This window comes from Peromyscus maniculatus, chromosome 19, assembly GCF_049852395.1.
Source record: "Peromyscus maniculatus bairdii isolate BWxNUB_F1_BW_parent chromosome 19, HU_Pman_BW_mat_3.1, whole genome shotgun sequence".
Lineage (NCBI taxonomy): Eukaryota > Metazoa > Chordata > Mammalia > Rodentia > Cricetidae > Peromyscus > Peromyscus maniculatus.
The window spans coordinates 34,285,759-34,305,918 of NC_134870.1; the positions used below are offsets into that span (position 1 = coordinate 34,285,759).

Here is a 20,160-nt window from a genome sequence, read left to right on the forward strand (position 1 = left end):
CGTCTATTCAATGGCCCGAGGGTGGAATAAATATTGAAGGATACATGCTACAACAAGAGAAAACACAGTCATCGGATGGCCTGGTCTCAGCGTTTGGGGCTATTTATACTGGCCTCATGCCCACACTCAGAGACTTGGCCTAGAGGACAAGAAGCAGGGCCCTGCCTGATAAGACTAGAATCTTAGGAATGCTCATAACCAGCCGTTGCCTGATGGAATGATGAATGATTTCATTCACTCACCAAATATTGATTGAACAAATATGTACCACCCGTTGTTCTAGAGCTGAGGAGGCTTCTTTGTGTAAAATAGACCGATGGTGACAGTCACCAACGACTGAGCATTCACATTGGGCCACCTGGTGAGCATGCATTTGTGTTGTCAACCCTCCCAATGAGTCCATGACGCGGGTACAACTCAGTGAGAGGAAACAACTTGCCAAGATCACACAGCCACGGACGATGCTTCCATCCAACAACCATCTCCACCCTCCCCTAACCCTGTTCTCAGCCTCCTCTTCTCCAGTGCTTCCAAAGAAGGAAGCCACAGCAGCCATCATGAAAAGTGTGGGTATACCTCTGCTGCTGTTTCCTGAAGACCCCAGTATTATCACACACCCTAGACCCATGCACGAGTTATGTACGAACTAGAGTGGCTAGAATACTCGCGCTCTGGCGTCATTTGACACTTAGTATAAACACCACCACGAGGGGGACAAAAGTCAGGATTTTGCAGCTCTGTGTTTTCAGCCCCACTCAATCATCACCAAGTGGGACATGTGTTAGGTCACTTCTGCACCTCCAACAGGTTCTCTTTAGAGCCAATAACTGATTGCCTTGTGCTCTCTAGCTTGTCACTGTCTGACAGCAATTACAATTTTAATTGTTCTAGTTGTAATATTTAAAAAGGAACAGGTAACCAATATGTTTTATTGAATCAAAACTATTATAAATACCATTTAGAGTAACATTATTTATAACGTCCACAACGTAATAATGTATAACAAAATAACATTTATGTAATAACATTATTGAGCTTTACCATCTTCTTCTGCTAAGTTTTAATTTCCAGCATGCATTTTACATGTACATCACTGGACATGGGCGCTCACTGTGGTTTTTGTGTTTATTCATCTTGTTCTGACTAGCTTTGATGAGCTGTGCTTTCTGGTGGTTATTTACTGAGTGTCTACTTCATGCCAAGACATGCACTGGGCACTTTTACCTACATCACACTTCATCTCCCCAGGGCCTCACATCACAGAAGAAGGACCCAAAGGTAGTGATTCAGGTGCCTAGACTGTGGGGAAGATGGACTTTCACCTCTTCCATACTTCCCTCCGCGCTTAAAAATAGAGCACAATTCAACAAACGTCTTGGGACTGGGTGGAAGGTCACTTAGTAAGTCTGCAGAGGAACCAGGATTTGAATCAGGTGTGTCTGACACAAAGGCTTGTGCTCTCTCATTCAAATCCCTTTAATTCTCCCCCCCAAACTTTAATTCTCTTAGAGTTGCTGTAGCCCCTAAGGCAAGGCACAGAGACGCCCCAGTGCTTATGCGGCAGATCAGCCTTTTGTCTAAGCAGATGAATTATAGATGGGAGACTCTTCACTGGGATGCTGGATTTACTGTCTGTGAGTTTTTGTGTGCAGTTTCACAGAGCTTCTTAGTATCTACTGTTACCAAGAAGGGTGTTCACCCTTGGAGGAACAAAAATCATCAGCACAGGGGCCTCACCCTCAGTGTCACTTGGGAGACTTGCCTGTGTGTGTGTGTGTGTGTGTGTGTGTGTGTGTGTGTGTGTGTGCGTGTGTGTGTGTGTGTGTGTGTATGTACAGATTCATAGAAAGACTGGGTTGAAAGTGACTTTAAATGGCTTATCACTGTATGATATCATCTAGCATGAAATTATCTTCTAGTTTTAACACAGGAGTGAGAGCATTCCGAATAGTAAGTTTTTACAAATTAATTTGTGTGTGTGTAGGAGGTATACATGCCACAGTGAAAGTGTGGAGGTTATGGGCAATGATATAGGTATCATTGCTAGATATTCTAGCATTATGTAGGTTCCAGGGATTGAACTCAGACTACTGGTCTTATACTCCAAGTACCCTCACCCACTGAGCCATCTCTGGTGGCCCAACAATTAGTTCTTGAAAAAGGAATACTCCCTAAGTATTTTATCTATTGCTGTGCAAGACAGTTGAGCATCTTTCAGTTAAGTGGTTCTGGCTCTGGCTCTGTCTGTTTGCCAAGTAGCCAAGAGTCAGGCTCCTTATGGCCAAGAGTGGCCTGGTCAGATACAGGGAAAACTCTAGTTAGATCCACACTTCTTAGGGAAATAGAGGTGGGTGGGCTCTTGATTCTAGCTCACACTAGAAAGCCTTCAACAAATTATGCAGAGAGCTCTCTAATGAAATGATTAATTAGCAATTTAATTAATTACAGTATTTATTGGCCAAACAGTAGGCATTTCTGGTATGACTAGAATTATGCATATGATAGTCCCTGTCCTTGAGGACAGCACAGCACAGCAATGGGCTCAGGCACATGAAAAAACAACCGTAATAAATATGGTACGGATATGGACAGAGTTCTGCGTAACACACAGGAGGCATGTCTAAACAGAAACTAGAAAAATCAGGGGACTACCTCTGGGGAAAGCATCATCTGTCATCAGAGGTCAAGTGAAAGCCAGTTTGGCCAAAGTCAAAGGACAGAGGAAGGATAGCATACAAGGAGACCCACGTAGTATAGCGCATTTAGAGGCCAGCACTATTTCATTTTGATATGAGCATGAGGCACTAGGGCTGTACAAAGGAAGAATACATCCAGATGACACTGGACAGAGACCTTAGAGCTCTTGGTGAAAATATTTTTGGATGGTAGGAAGAAAAGGCATCAAGGAAGCCAGAAACGTTGAAGCCTTGTGCTTTGCTCTGGTACTCTCAACATTCCATGACCACTGGTTTATTGTCTACCTCTCTCACTATTCTGAGACCCTCAATGCAAGGGTTTCTACCTTTATTATCTGCAATGCATTGATACAGTGTCTGCTGCAAAACTGATGCTAAATACTTATCTTGATGAATTATGTCTGTGAAAACCATTAGTATATTTGAGGGGACCCAGGTATATTTGAGGGTGTATTTATTATCCAGAGGAATGGAGAGAAGGAGGGAGGGGGAAGAGGACGGAGGGAAGGATGGTACAATCACCTAGATTCCTTGGACCTCTGGAAATTAATTTTAAAAATTATATATAAACATTTGCACTGTTTGAAGATTGGGGGGGGTATTCATTTTTACTCAGATTCTCAAAGGGGTCTAAGATCTCCAGGATTAGGAACACTGGATAAAGGAAAACCTTTGGCAAGTGTAGTTTGGAAAGCAAACTACCATCTAGCCAGGGAAGGCTTCTTAGAGGCGAATCAGCTGGATAAATGCCAGTTCACACCAACAGTAGGAAAATGAACAGCCAGAGAGGGGTATGGTCTAAAATTTACAGCAAAAGGAACTGTGGGGATAGGCTTTACCAAAAGACGGCTGTATGGTGGCAAGCTGACCGATAGGGTTGCCATGTGAAATGTTCCCTCGCAGCTCTTGTGTTGAAGGTTTGGTTCCCAATAGCTGTGCTATACTATAGTAGAAGCTGCAGGGGCCTGGGCCTAGCTGGAAGAATGAAGTCTTTGGGGGCATACCTTTGAAGATTCCACCTTCTCCCTGATCCCTTCCTTCCTCCTTTCTACATCCTGGCTATCAGGAAGTGAGTAGCCTTATTCCACCATGCCTTCTGCAATGATGCTCTGCCACATCAGGTCCAGAAAGACTGGAACCAACTGACCACAACCTAAAAGCATCAAAGCTATGAGCTAAAGTCAGTCTTTCCTCCCTTACATTGTTCCTTTCGGTCCTTTGCCGCTGCAGCAGAAAATGAACCCAGTGATATTTATGAGAAAAGAACTTTGGAGATGATTGGCAGCTACTCAGTCTTTAAAGAGGAGCATTCTGAGCAGATGTGAGACTCTTCAGAGCAGGGGCATGAGAGGTAAGCAAGGAGCTTTGAAAGTCACCATGGGAATAGGCCAGTCAAAAGGAAGAACAGTCCCTAACAGTCAAGGGAGGGAATTCAAGGAAGGGATGCCATTAGCTCTTGGTAATAAAGCCCTTGGGGCTGGGGAGATGGCTCAGTGCTGTGCAAGGATGAGGACTTCGGTGAGACCCCCAGCACCCACGTAAAAGTCAAGTGGGTGGTACATAGCTGCAAGCTTAGCATGGGAGAGACAGAGATAGGAGAATCCCCTGGGGCTCACTGGCCAGGTCGGCTCATCTAGCAGAACCAACAGCTCCATAAACAAGGTGGAGAGTAGTCAAGAGAGCACCCACTGTCAACCTGAAGGCTCTACATGTGCATGCAGGGGCATATCCACCCATTCACACATACGAACACACACACACACACACACACACACACACACACACACACACACACACGCCTGTAGGGGATGGAGATGTAGCTCAGTTGGGAGAGTGCTTGCCTAGCATACACAAAGTCCGAGGTTCAATCCCAAATACTGCATAAGTTGGGTGTGGTGGTACATGTATGTAATCTCAGCACAGGTGGGGGCAGGAGGATCAAAAGTTCAAAGTCATCCTTGGCTACATATTGAGTTCAGGCCAGCTGGAGATAACAGGGCACTGTCTAAAGAAAAAGAAAACAAACAAACAAACAAACAAACAAACACAGACCTTGAAGCTCTTGTGGAATTTGTTTTCTTTCATCTTTCATGGATTTGAGTTTGCCAAATTAAAGCAGTATTTGTGAATGAGATTTCATATGTATGCATAGATGAAAAATTTACAATGGCTAGTGATTTAAACTGGTAAGAACAGATACCACACTTGATCTTAGTCAAGTGACTGGGAAGGGATGATAGCTGTTCGCATAAGTGGTATTTCTGTCTCCATGCTGGAAGCTTGAGGTTTTGATGTAGGATGTCTGACTCCTCCCTCTCCCAATGAGCACATTTTGTTTTATAGAGATGGTTTTATTTACTGTTCATGTCAAGGTGACAGAAATAAGGGGGAAGGACTCGTTCTGGTTCATGGCTCAGGGGATATGGTCCATCATTGTGTCACGATGGGGAAAGACATGGTGGCTAGTGACTCCGGTGGAGAGAGAACATGGTAATAATTATGCTGTGTCAGCAGTCAGGAAGCAGAGCCATCTGTGAGGGACTAGGCTAGAAACTGTCCTCCCTTTCTCCTGTAACCTGCTACCCTCAGCTAGACCACCGTCCATGGCTCCACAATATCCTAAAAATCATCAGCAATGGGGGACCAAGTAGTTCAGATGAATGAGCCTTAGGGGGGACATTTCATATCCAAACCTCAACCAAAACACTATTGTGGATTAAATGAGGAATGGTCCCCACAGGCTCAGGCATTGGAACACTTGGCTGCAGCTTTGCTGTCTAGGGAGATGATGAAATTTTTAGGCTGTGGAACCTTGCTGAAGGAAAGTATGTCACTTGGGGTGGGCTTTGGTAGTCATTAGCCTTGCCCCACTTTCCGCTTTTCTTTCTGCCTCATGCGTTCATTTGAGGTGTGAGTTCCTAACTCCCTGTTCTGGCCACCAACCCTGCTGTTGCTGTTCCATCCCCAACATTGTCAAGTCTAGCCCAGCCCTTGGGAGGCGAAAGCCAAACTTACTTCCTTGAGTGGCTTCTGATCATGATATGGTATCACAGCAATAGAGAAGTAACCAATATAGACACATAGGGGAGAATGCTTCATTTTGAAGATGCAATGGATGAATAATTATGTAAATACAGTAGTCATGTATGAAAAAATTTTCAATTAAAAATAATGAGTGTTCTAAAAGAAATAAAGATCACAGGAGGGAATGGTTTTGTAGACATAGTCTATCAAAGGAACACATTACAAATGTGCATGCCTGGGTCCTATTCCAGTTCTAACTCTTTAGGGATGAAATTTAAGAATATGCCATTAAAAGTTCCAGAAATTCCTAAGTTTGCAATAGAATTTTTCCTTTTATTTATTTTCTCATACAATACATCTCCACTGCAGCCTCCCATCTCTCCACCCCTCCCACCATGGAAAATTTGAAAATCCTTGCTTAGCAACAGTGAAGCAGAATCCAGGAGAAAGACTCCAACCTGGTAGATGCCCATTTTCTCCACACGTGTATGTACTTGAGATGTTAAGAATGCGAAGTGAGCTTAATGCAGCACCATAACTGAATGAAGCAGACTTTTAACCTCCCAGAACATTTTTATACATTTTTCAATTGTACTTAGAGGCTGATGTTGGAGGTGCTCACATGAGGAGCAGGGAGCAGGCGTGAATTATTGGCTGCTGGTGGTGAGCATTCATACAAACCCCACCTTCACATGTATTCTTTGGACAACCAAATATTTTTTTTTTCTACTGTTATCCCTCAGACTAGAGTCAATATCTAGGGGGAAACAATCTTCTGGTGCTGCCCTCTGTACAGGTGGTGAGCGATACACATGCTCTGAGGGTCCTGTCCTTAACAAGGGTCAGATCACCCTTTTTTGGGTTTCATAGAGGTGCCACCCTGGCCTGTGATGCAATAGTGAGAGTCCACGATTTTAGGTCATATGACTTTAAACTTACTCTACTGTATCATATTTTACTCATTCTTGCATGCTACCCTAAATAAGTCTTCAAAATAGCAGAGTGAAAAATATATTTTGGGTCAACTGTACTTTGGCAGATCCACATGAACTTGATTTCCAAATATAAAATGGTAGGACATATGGTTCTAGATAAGAAATTGCAATTGCTCTGTGCATGTGTGAATTAGTGAGTGAGAGATTACATGCTCTATGAATGTGTGTGAGAGAGGAAGGGAAGAGGGCAGAGAGAGAGAGAGAGAGAGAGAGAGAGAGAGAGAGAGAGAGAGAGAGAAAGAGAATAAACACTTGCTTGGGTATATACCTTGCTGGTGATTCTTCATTGAGGTAATAGGATTTCCTTAATCGAGCCCATTAGACTATCTTCTTGTAATTATCTCTGGGGCCAATCTGTCTATGTAATGGGCTCTGGAGGAACTGAGCACTTACGTTCTTACAAAGGAAATTGTTGTGCGTGTTGTCAGAAGAAGGCCGTCCTGAAGAATTACTGGCTAACCGTCTCAACAACAACCCAGGGGACTTCGCTATGATACCAAAGGAAACTGCTGGAGCTGGGACTTTATTGCTCCAAAGGGGATTTCTTTTTTCATGGGCTTTTTAATAAATTTAAAATGTGCATGATGCCAATGGCTTTGGGGACCTGATGCCATCTGGTGAGGTTGGGCAGGCTGCTGCCTGCCTGTTCTCTATGTGAGAGGATATGAAATCTTAAAGGTTGGAGAGACTGCCAAAACTCTTAATGGCTTCAAGTATAACAAGTGACTAGCTCACTTGCCTCAATAGATTGGAATAGCTAGTCTTCTTGATTCCCCTTCCCTGGATAGTTGATACCTGGCATTGTGGACATGAACAGTAAATGTCATGGAGTGTACTTGAAGAAAATTGCATTCTGCAACAGGAATTTCATTCCTCCATTTCTTCCTGTGCAAATTAGTAATGTGCAGGGTAGAGAAAGGATTTATAATGAAGGAAACAATGGTGATAACATAATAGTAAATGATAGTGACTGTGAGTTGAGTGTGCTCTTCCAGAGTTGATCTGGAGAAGTTATAATCCCTAATTCTCCAGAACGGGGCTGATTTAGAAAAAGGGTCATCACAGAAGTACTCGTTTTAGATGACATCATTAAGATGGGTTCTAAGCCAATGTGATTAGTGTCCTCATGAAAAGGAAAACTTGGGATAAAGAGAAAACACCATGTGAACATCAAGGCAGAGAAGGAGTGGTCCATCCCTACTCATGGACCATCGAAGACTACTGGTAAACCACCAGACACTGGTGTATCCTCCCAACATCATGATTATGGGCTTTTCCAGAAATGTGAGATAATATATCTTGGCTGGTTAAGGGCCTGACCTGTGGTACCTTTCTATAGCATCCATGGTAGATTAATGTAACAGGGACTGGTTCAATACTGAGAAGTTTGCTCATCTCATTTCAACCTCTTCAAAGCCTTTTGGCTTGGAGATTGGTGTGAACTAGTTATCAGTGGGAATCGATAGCTTGGTGGGTAGTGGAAGGGTTCTTTGTCTTTTCTTTACCAACATGGCCTTCACTGACCTGAAAGGACTGGGGTGCTGGGATTCACACTCTCTCTCCATACATGGCTTAAAAGTGTGTGAAATGAGCAAGGGAGGCCAAAGGAAAGCATTGTATCCTGGACTCTCTCCAAGTGTGAGCCACGCAAGTGTTCTGTGCGGAAGGAGAAAGTGATGGACCCCTTGTATATACAGTAAGTGGCAGTTGATAATAATTGAATTAATTAATATTATTAATTAAGACAGTATTCCTGTGTGTTCTCACTGCTCACCCACTTTCCTCCCACAAATCTAATGCAATCCCAACCTCTGAAGTGCTGAAGCTCCATCGTGCTTAATTTTTAAAACGATCACTTCATTTTTTAGATTCTGCTTGAAACATATTTCAAATCCTCTTCCTGGCGAGTTGATCTCCTCCAGCGTCCTCCCAATAGGCCCTTTACAGTGCAGAGAAGCAGAGAACACTGAACGGGAAAGCCGAAAGGAGTGAGAGCCCCACAGGCCATACGTTACAATGTGCCTCAAATATGATGGTCACAAAATCATTAAGCAAATATTGCTGCCAATCAGTCTGCCTCAGCAAGTGGTTATAGGTAGGATTACCAAGATTAAAACCAAGACCAACGGTGTGCAAATATGGGCCCGACTGACCTTATTGATTCTCCCCCACTGAGAGAGAATCACAGCTTAGCAGGCAAAAATCAATTCAACTGCATTATGTTAAGCTGAGTGCAGGTTTATTCAACACCATGCCTAGAAATCACTTGCTAAAGTAGCAAAGCCCAACAAAAACCAACAACCATACCTATATAAAAATATGCAGGCTGGTTTACAGATACTTATATATTTACACAAATAAGAATCTGCTCCTCTAACTTGAAATTGGAAATAAAATGGAGAAGATAATAAACCCTTCTACGATTCCCTCTTTCCCTCCCTCTATTTTTTTGAAAGGATTCTTGTGTTCACTTGGCCACATCAGCCATCCCCAGATTTCAGGATGGAGTGACAAGAGCAGACATAGATTTATATGTCTACAGCCAGTAGCTGCAGATTGCTCCTGAGGAATTCATCCCTTTTGGCTTTTACATTAAAGGAAGCTGGCCCTTGGGCTTCAGTGCACCGCAGGGAACAGAAGATCCATTCTTTCCTTCCCCAGTGAGAACTCACAGGCTGAAGAGAGCTTTCAGAATCAACAATGGGTGGAAAAAGCTGGCCTTCCAGCAGAGAGCAATGTGAATGTCCACCCCTACCCTCCTGTGTGTCACCAGGGGACCATCCTGTGTGCTCCTCAGCACTGGGACCTGAGCCAGGCAATCATTTGTGCTTAGGGGTTCAGTCTTAACCCCAAACCCTACAGAGAGCCAAAAGGAGCGCCTTCCCATTTCCAATCGCTAGGCAACACTGAGCAACACATTTTACTGCAAGGACTTATTTGTGGTTCTGACTGAGAATAGCTTTGAATTCTTTCCCTTCAACCATGCTACCTACTGAGCCAGCCTTCCCTGCTAAGACATGTTTCTTCTACCTTTCTTCTTCCACAGCTATTGTGGAATTTTAGGTGTATTCTGGGTCTCTGGTAAGGAGCCTGTGAGGCAACTGAAGTTTCTTAAAAAAAAGTCATAGAGTCAGCACAGAGATCTGGCAATTAGGAGACCAAGGGTCAAATTTACATTCAGTTTAGAATATAAACTGTCCATTCTCAATTCAACAGGGGAAAAAAAAAATTACCAACCCAAATGCTTAAATTGTTCCAATTTGTGCCCCGAGGCAACAGAGGACATCTTTGCAGTAGTGTGGAGCCTTGTGTGCCTCTGAATCTAAAATGTTCTGGAGTGATGTGGTTGGGATGAGAACGTAATGGTATGAGGAACAAGGGGTTGAAGCCATCAGGTCTGAGTACTGACCCCAGCTCTTCCATCTTGTGATCCTCCACCCCAAGCTATCTTCAGCATCCCACAGCTCCCTCGCCTCAGAACAAGGATTCTAAGCACTATTCTAAGCTTTTGAACACTTTTCCCTAAATGAGATAATAAAGACCTAATTCTCAGGGTTCTACTGGAACATCTAATAAGAAAACAATATACTAGCAGTTTAGGGAGTCATTGAATGATGACGTAACTGTCATGTAGGTAGAAGAACAGTCTTCAAGGACGTTGTCATGAGCATCCTGTGCCCAAATCAGGACACTCTAAACTTCTAAGTCACTGCATCTCTTTGAACTCTGATTTCCCCCGTCTAAACTGCTTGCCTTCTATGCAGGGAGAGAATAAGGTAACAGGATGCATGGTTGTGCTTTAAAATGGTGAATTGTCCTAGAAAAGCAAGTCCCCTTTAGAGAAATCCACTTTGGCTTTTGCAGTGAGAAGCACGTGCGGTTAGTTCTTGGCTCGGTGACAGAGCTTAATTGGCCTGGCTACGAAAACCTTACAGAGTTATTATGTGCTACACCTGTGATGGCCATGCATCATGTTAATCAAAACAATTAGGTTGGGGACCCAGAGAACAGCTTTCACCACTGTGCATAACCCACCTCGCTTCCAGAAGGAACGAGCAGCTGCTTTCTGGTCCCTCATATTGCTTCCCATTCTCGGAGAGAGCTCTCAATCAGATCCACCTCAGCTGAACAGCATCCATCATGGTGTCATTACACATCTGTGAGGAAATCCTGACTGACTTAGAAACAGCTTTGGGGCTCTGGGTAAAGAGAACCACATGTACTAATCACTGGACAGAACAGAGAGCTGGTGACAACCAGAGTCAGGGGCAAGACGGTTAATTGCACTGATGTATTCCAGAGGAGGGGGAAATGAATAGGAAGATGGGCAAAGACTTAATTCTCTAGCCTGTGAAGGGAAGAATGAGGAGGAGACTCTTGGGACAAAATGACCTTGTATATTTGTGTTTTTCCCAATGAAACTGAAGAATCACTCCATGTATATTTTGTTGTGGATTTATTTTCACCCACAGGCAGAGTAGCCTGAATTGATCATTTCTGATGGAAAATGTAGCATGAGTAAATGCTGGCTCTGTGTTGGCATAATACTCTAGATTTGATCCCATGTGATAAGATGGCCCTCGGGGGTACTCCAAAGCCCACTGTGAGCTGAGGCTCTGGAAGGGCAACTCAGCCGGTTCACATGTTGGATTCAAATGTAGGCTCTCAGCATTGAGCCTTTTCTACATTGGGCTGGCTGCTATCTGTGGACAAGGCATAATTCAAGGGTAACAGAATAGGATGGATTTACTAACAAGACCACAGACCCTTCCACGGTGCTCGCCACCTGCCAATCACCTGTTGTAGAATCCAGTTTTTCAAAGAGGCTCTTTCCAAAATGGCTCCATATCTCTAAAATAGCCACGATGGAAAGGCCAGCATCCTGTTTCTAACCACCTTCTCTGCCATCACTGAGTCAGAGAAAACTGCTCTTGTCTCCCTCAAATAGATGGGTTGGCTGTGATATCATGCTAGGGATAGAGTGGACAGTATCAGTGGATCATTTCACCTGGGAAGATCCTAATAGTGGGTTTTGGTCTGGTTTTCCTTGGCTTTGTCTAGAAACCAGGCTGAACCACGATACCTGTGGTTCCCATCCTATGCATCAAGCATCTTACAGTGCCCCAGTTAGGTTTCCATTGCTGTGATAAAATACCATAGCCAAAAACAACTTGGGAAAAGACAGGGCTCATTTGGCTCACACTTCCACATTATAGTGCACTGTTAAGGGAAGTCAGGACAGGAACTACTCAAGCAGGAACTTGGAGGCAGGAACTGAAGCAGAGGGCATGGTTTATTCAGCTTGCTGTCTTATAGGACCCAGGACCACCTGCCCATAGATGGCACTGGCCCTAGTGAGCTGGGCCCGCCCACATCAATCATGCCAATCCAGAAAATGCCCTATTGACCTACCTGCCTACAGGCAAATCTGATGGAGCAAATCAATTGAGGTTCCTCTTCTCAGATAACTCTACCTTATGTCAAGTTGACAAAAGACTAACCAGGACACATGGCAAACTCATAGGGGTTGCTGTAAAGTATTCTAAAAGTTGAGGAAGGCATGGAATTAGCTCAGTGGCAGATTGCGTACATGGTCTTACTTGGTGTGCACAGAGCCCTGGGTTTTATCTCAGCATCACAATATGAAACCAAAGTAAACTAAATATATTCAACATCTGCCAAATACTGTGAGAACTAACATGAGGGAACTCACTGCTCCAACATTAGCATGTGGTTGGTGACATATTCCCTTCAATCGTTGCAGGGATATATTTATAGAATTGAACATAATTAAAACCATACTGGATCCAAATCAATGTCAGACAGATAAGGAGGTACCCAAAGGGGCCCCAAGATTTGTGAAGCTGGGTGGAGTCTAATGGGGTCCATATGTAATTATAATGCAGAATAAAGTAAAAACATTAATTAAATTTATGTGCACCATTTCTTTTCTTTCTTTTTTTAAAGTCACCACATTGCTACAGTACACCTGGTTATTAACTAGCTTAGACCTACCTCCTTAGTAGACAGAACTGCTAGGCATTTCTTCCAGCCCAGTAGCAATGTGAAGGTGATTACTGCAGTAGTGAGCATGCTTTGGGCAAGGTAGCCTAGGACCCTCAGCTCTAGGAACCTCAGAAAGGCTGATACTGCTGAGCAGCAAGTGGCAGAGTGAGGGATGTCCACTGAGACTAATTTTTCAGGACAAGGACTGTGATGTTTTCAATTCAGCTGTCGCTACAGAGACAGTTGTAGATATTAATATGCTGCTGTATGAAATGACACAGTGAATGGCCCCCTTCACCCAGTTTCTCCTAACTGTATCAACACCTTGTGAAACACTAGGACTACACCACAACCAGGATGCTGACGTTGATTCAGCCACGGTACAGAACATTCCCCATGACTGCCAAGGTCTCTCAGGGTACCCTCACATAAGAACGCCCACCTCCTTCCAGGCTCACTCTCTCTGTAACCCCTGACAACTGCTCATCGCCTCTCTGTTTCTATAATCTTGTCATTTCAAGAGTGTTACTGGAGTGAAGAACAGATCTGCAGTTGCCAGAGGTAAAAAGAGGTCATGACCCAGGTCACAAACTTTGAGAACTGGCTTTTTTCCCATTCATCTTCAGTTTTTGGGGTTCATTCACCCAGGCTGTTGTGGGTACCAGTAGTTTACTCTTTTGAGCTGAGTTGTATCCCAGAGCTCCGAGACAGCATAGCTTGCTTAGTTATTCGCTATGTAAGGATATCAGAGTTATTTAACAATCATGTAAAATGTTGCTATAAATATCATTTATAAGTTAATATGTATTTTTTTTGGTACATGAGCATACATTTTTATTTTCTAAGATAAATGTCCAGGAATGCAATTCTTGGCTACGTCATTTGTTTTATAAGAAATTGCCATATTATTTTCCAAGATGGCTGTACATTCTACATTCCCACCAACAGTAGGTGAGTGAGAAAAGATTCTCTGGGTCCTAGAGTAGTGGTGTTGCTAGTTTTTACTCAGCTACTATGGTACATGTGGTCTGAATTTGCATTTCTTCCATGGCTAGCTGTGTTCACCATATTTGGATGAACTTGATTTTTGTTTGTCTGCTATTACTGATGAGGTATCTGATGTCTTTTGTCATTTTCTAAGCTGATTATATTTTTGATGCTGAGTTTTGAGGGCTCTTTGTATACCTAGAAATGAGTGTTTGTCTATAATTTGAAATATTTTCTTTAACTGTTTCATTCTCCAATTAACCTTTTGCTGAGTAAGTGATCTTCATTTTGTCGAGACTCAATTTACAGATAGTGCATTTGATGTCAAATGTAAGGACACTCTTTGGTTATAGCTGGATAACTTTCTATTTTTCCTACTTAAAAAATAACTTTATATATAACTATGATCCATTCTGGAAACCTAGTTACTCTAGCAGCCATTGTTGAAAGACTATGTTCACTATTCAACTGTTCTGCACCTTGGCAAAAATGGATAGAACATCATTTCTATGTATCTACTTCTGGATCCTCTATTCTTTTCCACTGGTCTATGTCTTTAACCTTTTGTTAGGGATACAATATTGACAACTGTAGATCTGTAATAAATATTAAAATCAAGTAAGTACAACCCTCTTTTTACTCTTAAAAATCCATGATTTAACTATTCTAGTTCCTTTGATTTTTCATATATATATATATATGTATATATATATACATACATATATACATACATATGTATGTATATATATAATCTATAAAATAATTGGTAGGATTTTGATAAAAGCTGCATGAAAGGTGGGAAGAGTTGACAACTCTACTTTGTGTGGTCAAGTCTTATGCTTTCAATCAACAAATGACAACCCTCATTTATTTTAGGATTAGGTCACACATTCATTGGCCCCAAAGGGGTCTTATACATCAGGTGTAAGAACATTTGATAGAAAACTGGATATAGAACCACATTTCGATAAGAAAGTAAGAACTCCATCAGCTGTTAGATGACGAAGAACACAGCCTCAACTAGAGAAATATGAGTGATGGGGATGGTTGCTGGCTAGAGGATGTCCTCTATGAACAGGACAGCTGCTACCCAGTTCTTGTTCTTAAGAACAAGGTTATCATGAAACACATTAATTAGTATGCTAAATAAAATATAAATTAGGAACCCCCTCCTAGAATATAGTAACAAATATCATCTTCAAAAAGAACACGAGCCCAGAATTGCTATGACTTATAAATTTTAATCAGAAGTCAGAAACCCATTAAAATGTTGGCAGCTACTCTGAATTAACATGAAACAAAATAGGCCAAATATGCTCATTAGTAGGCTGGATCCGTGTCAGAACCCTCTCTTTGTTATTTTTACTTAAAGGAGTCAACAAGGGAAGGTCTCCGGCCTCAAGGCACTCACAGTCCACCCTCAGCAGCATACAGATACCATCAGGCCATGCTCCATGCTCTCTGAACATCAGAGCTCCTATGGCAGGGGACACTCTGTGATCTGGGAGGTCAGGGATGGCTGGCTCCTCAGGAAGTGACTCTCTGAGTTGTCTGTAAACATACTAGGAAAGGCAAACAGGTACTTTCCAGAGACTCGAATTATAGCATGGGGAACTCTTAGGAGAGTGAATCCAGCTGTGGCTTAACTCTGTTATTTTGGCAAAGCATCTGAAGTGACCCTTGATAGGATCAAGAGCACCGTGGAGTGGAACGGGGAGAGGGCTTCCACATTTCTCCATGCCTGGGCCACTCATCAGTGGAGATAACAAAGGAAACCACCTAGGAGAAGGAAGTCCTGTGCTTTTTGAATGAAATCTGCACTCTCTATAATTACCCATAAGTCCTCGTATGGTCCGAGCCCCTTCTGCCTTCTCAGACTTCTCCTCCTTCCTCTGTTCTATGTTACAAGGTCTTTGCATTTTGTCATTTAATCATTTTTTCCATCTGATACATTCATTCAAGAAGGGCTGATTGGAAGACCAAGTGTTGGGAATAAAGTCAACCAAGTTGACTTCAGCTGCCAACCTAATGGAAACTGCATTTTATAGAAAATGCATGCATGCACGCACGCATGCATGCACACACACATGCACACATGCACACACGAACATGCATGCCCCTAGTGTTGTATAAACTATGAAGAAAAGTTAGATAGTGTTCCAGTAGGAGGGACAGTTGTGATTCCCACAGTCAGCAGGAACTTGGGAAGGTCGCTAGTTAGCATGTGAGCAGACTTGAATGGAGTAATGAGCAAACCACAAACACACACAGAAGAAGAGATTTCTCCAAGGAGGGAACCACAGTTGTAAAAGCCTGAAGTGGTAACTTACTCGGTTTCTTGTGGAGTAACCTAGGCAGGATGCTAGGGCACAGTGATGGACATTTGAGAGGAGGAGCCAGAGACTGTAATCTTGCAAACCTTTCAACATTAGATTTTACCCATGTTGTAAGGAGAAGTAATTGAGGGATTCTGAGCAGGCCAGTGACGCGATTACAGAGATCATAGGTGGAGGAAGTGGAAGAAGAGAAATCGGAAGCCTTCGTACAGTCCCAGGGAGAAATGGTAGTGGTAGCCGTGAAGGTAGGGAGAGGCAGGTGGATTTGAGATAGTCTGAAGGTAGAGGTCACAGGGTTGTCTTTGAAGACATGAAATGTGAGAGGAAGGAGTCCAGGACAAGTCTAGATACTGCACCTTCACTGACTACTTAATTTAGTGAGATGAGAACATTTGTTCCTCTAACTTTGCAATCCTAAACCTAATTCACCCTAATGATCAAGTTAAATGTTTATCTTTGTCCGAGATCACCTCCACCCTGCCATCCACCCTCAGAGTTTACTTTCCAAGACTTAAAAGTAGCCCAAACTCTCTTATTCAGTTTACTCATTATATTGACTCATGATCTGGATAGGCATACAAGCCCCAAGCGGATAAGGACAATGCCCACCTAGCTTATTGCATGCACTCCCTTGCAGAACTGAATTTGGTGTTTTGCAGAATATGCTCAATGAATATATGTTGACTGAGATTTACAAAGTGCGAGACAAACTAAGTAAGTTTTCAAGTTTCCTACATACGCACAGTCCTTTTCAGAGCAATTCGCTAATGGATGAAATGATGTTGATTCACTGTGGCAGTTACTATGGCAGGCTCTGAGGAAATAGAAGCCAGCAGAGAAGGCACCGTCTGCCGTCTGCACAGTTTACCGCACTCTGATGGAAGTCTGTCCAGTTGATAACCTCACCAACATAGACAATTCCTGGACTGAGGATTCTTGAGACTAGGTAATACAGAGCTTTGAGAGTGTTGATCTGGGGATGCCACTGTGTTGGGGAGCACGGGTGAGGCTTCTCAGAACTGGGATCAGAGAAGAGTCACTTTGGGCTTCCGTGACCTCTGAGAAGGGTGTGTTCTATGGAGCCATTTATAAGGAGAGACATGTTGAATTCTGGCTGAGCCTGGATTCATCCAGCATTCCCAAGTTCTGGGGCTCAGCTGGACTCACCCTGCCTTCTCATGCTCTGGGGCTCAATTGGGTTATTTGCCCAGTTGAAGATAAGAAGCTCATCAATGAAGGAACTAGAGTTTTCCATGTATCTTGGGACCACCCACTCAGTAGAGCTGCTGTAAGAGCTAAGGTGTCAGGTCTGTGAAGTACTTAGCACAGTACCTGGGATGCAAGCAGTGCTAGATATCTGGCAAGAATTACCACTAGAATTCAAATTGCTCAGAAAATTAATCATTTTAATATGTCACTCACACAGGCCAAACAGTACATAGTAAGGGTTGGTTGCTTCAATGATAAACTATTGTGAATCTGACCAACCATTCATATATCAGAGGTGGGCACAGTAAACACACAGAAATAAACCAGGCTGGATTGTTCTGTGCAATGCAGCTATCTCCAGATTGGTGGCTACTATTAGTTACTGACATCATAGGGAGCGAGACTCTTGCTAGCCAAGGATAGTTGGTAGCCTCCTGTATGCATGGAAGTCAGTAGATTCTAGTTTTAAATTAAATGCAATTGATAACTAGGGAGGTCCCAGAGAATTCAGTGATTTTGTGCATTAGTAGTACTTTCTAGAAAGATAGAGCCAAACACTGGAGGTAGCTGTAACTAGAATAGCATTTTTTCCCCCACAGAGACCAGTGTGCTCCATCTGTGCATGTGATTTCTCAGCTGCTAGTATAAAAGAGGAAGTAGTTTGAATTAACACTAATCAACCTGTCTCTCCTGGGGCACCTTGTACCTGAGAACCTCCAAGTCCTTGGTAAACAGCAGTTAAGCTTCCTTGACTTCTGAGGAATGAGCCCTTGGATTTTTGCTTAAATCATGCAGAGTGGCAAGAAAGAGACTGTAATTGTTAGTAGACCAGGTGACAGACAGAATAATTTCCAGGCCTCATACAACCTCATGCTTAAAAAGGCACAAATCACCTGTAAGACTTCAAGCTATTTTGTATAACAGGGTTCTGCCATAAAGTCCCCCTAAGTTACTAGGTGAAGGGTGAGTGAATAATTAATAATTAGAACAATTGTTGTGGGTAGAAAATCAGCAAAGAGCATTATATAGTAAATAGACTCCATAACTTAGCAATTTCATTTGAATGCATTTTTTTTTTTTTTCTGGAGAAATCCTAGTCTATGTACTGGTGAGGCCTAAACAAGTCTTCTCCCTACAGTGTGATCTCTACCAGTGAACAATCTGAGAGCAATCTTAATGTGTATTGATCAAGAGGGGTATAATTAAATGGGTTATAGTGGTTCTAAAGAATTGGGCTGACCTACATGTGCTTTCATGGAGAGCTAAGAGATTAAAAAGTGAAAATGGCAAAGCACAGGGTCAGGTGTGTAGTATGCCATATTGGTCGCTTAAGTCAGCCCAAGACTCTTCCATTTCCTTCCACTGGGAAATAGAGCTTGTTTAGTCTCTCTGCGAATGTGGATCAGATTGCTGATTCACATCTAAGAAATCAAATATGGCAGAAGGAATAATGTGCTCCTTCCAAGGTTGAGTTACAAAATGGGATATCATTGTGCTTTCCTTTGTGATGTCTGTCTGTCTGTCTGTCTGTCTGTCTGTCTGTCTGTCTGTCTCTCTCTCTCTCTCTCTCTCTCTCTCTCTCTCTCTCGGCAGCTTGCTGAGAACATTCAATGGGCCCTTGAGCAGAGAGAGGCCTATGTGGCAACCTGGATCCAGGAATGAGGATTCCAACCAAGTGCTATGCCAGTGAGCCATCATAGAAGCTCATCATCCTGCTTGGCCCAAGTTGTCCAAGAGTACATTTTTTTCTTATAGCCTGAATACAACCTCCAGAGAGGCCCTAGACTGACCCTCACCAAGGCTTAATCATCCTTGGATTCCACACTCTCAGACAATGTGTGAGGTAAGGGATGTTTGTTATCCCAAGACACTCAATTTTGTATAGTGATCAATAATCAATGCATCACTATATAAACACAAATTTATGGAGTTAAAGAGATCTACTTATACACAAAGACAAGGCAGAGAGTGATTTGGAAGGTGTACAGAGGTGGCCACAATGGTTACCCCTGAGGAGTAAAGAGAGGGATGAAGATCAAATTAGTTCTAATTTTCTTGTGTGGCCTTTATATTGGCATTATTGATGTAATATTAGATAAGACTCAAAGGGAAGAAATACAATGTAAAATTGTACTTCTTCATATTTCCAGGTAAAGGAGAAAGGGCTGGGGAACTCAACTTTGATCATCTCCAAGAAAAAGGGTTGCCTAGCAAATTGTTTAATAATAAACAGGGTGATCAATGGGGCTCTCAACCCATGGGGAGTGGGAGAAGCCAAATCCTGTCAGTCACCTTAACAGTCACCTCAGCACAAGCCACATACAATAAGTGATTATTTTCATTCATGTTTCTTATCTAACATTGAAGCAGGTCACAGAGACCTTTATCTGAATAACGCCAATTGGCAACATTCTCACTTCCAAAGGGCACCTAAGTTCTTTTGAAAGTTACAAGCTTATTGAAAAAGCCAAGTTATATATTAACAGAATCTTGTTTTATCAGGTGGCTCAGACCTAAAGAGGTTATGTTATCAGCTAAGGGTGTGGAGAGAGGTATTTTAAAATTGACTTGGTATTAGATTTCTTTTAGGCTCATGCTAACTTCTTTTTTCCATTTTGAGCCTGGGGTTTCCACCATTTAAAGGCAGTGGGAAACGGGGGCTGATCCCTGTCTGTGGCTACCCTGGCTGCAGGCGCCAAAGCATTTGTAGTGGAATTGGGTCCAGAGCTTAGCTGTGTGATGCCTTCTGGGTGACTGACCAGAAATCCAATCACAACACATTCATTTCAAAAATCCCTTTCATGCATCCGTTAAAAGCAGCGTGCACACTCACATTTGCATATCTCTGACCCAGGGTTCTGGAAACCAAGGGGAAGAATAGATTCCTGTTCAGCTTCCGGGAGGGAA

The 20,160-nt window shown here is 42.8% G+C and overlaps 1 protein-coding gene and 1 pseudogene across 50 annotated transcripts in view; both read right to left on the reverse strand.

Annotated features, from left to right (window-relative positions):
• Positions 1–20,160, reverse strand: part of Ppp2r2b (protein phosphatase 2 regulatory subunit Bbeta) — a 294,937-nt gene that overhangs the window by 125,000 nt on the left and 149,777 nt on the right. The gene's annotated exons all lie outside the window — the stretch shown is intronic.
• LOC121824191 (U2 spliceosomal RNA) lies at positions 4,825–4,931 on the reverse strand (annotated as a pseudogene).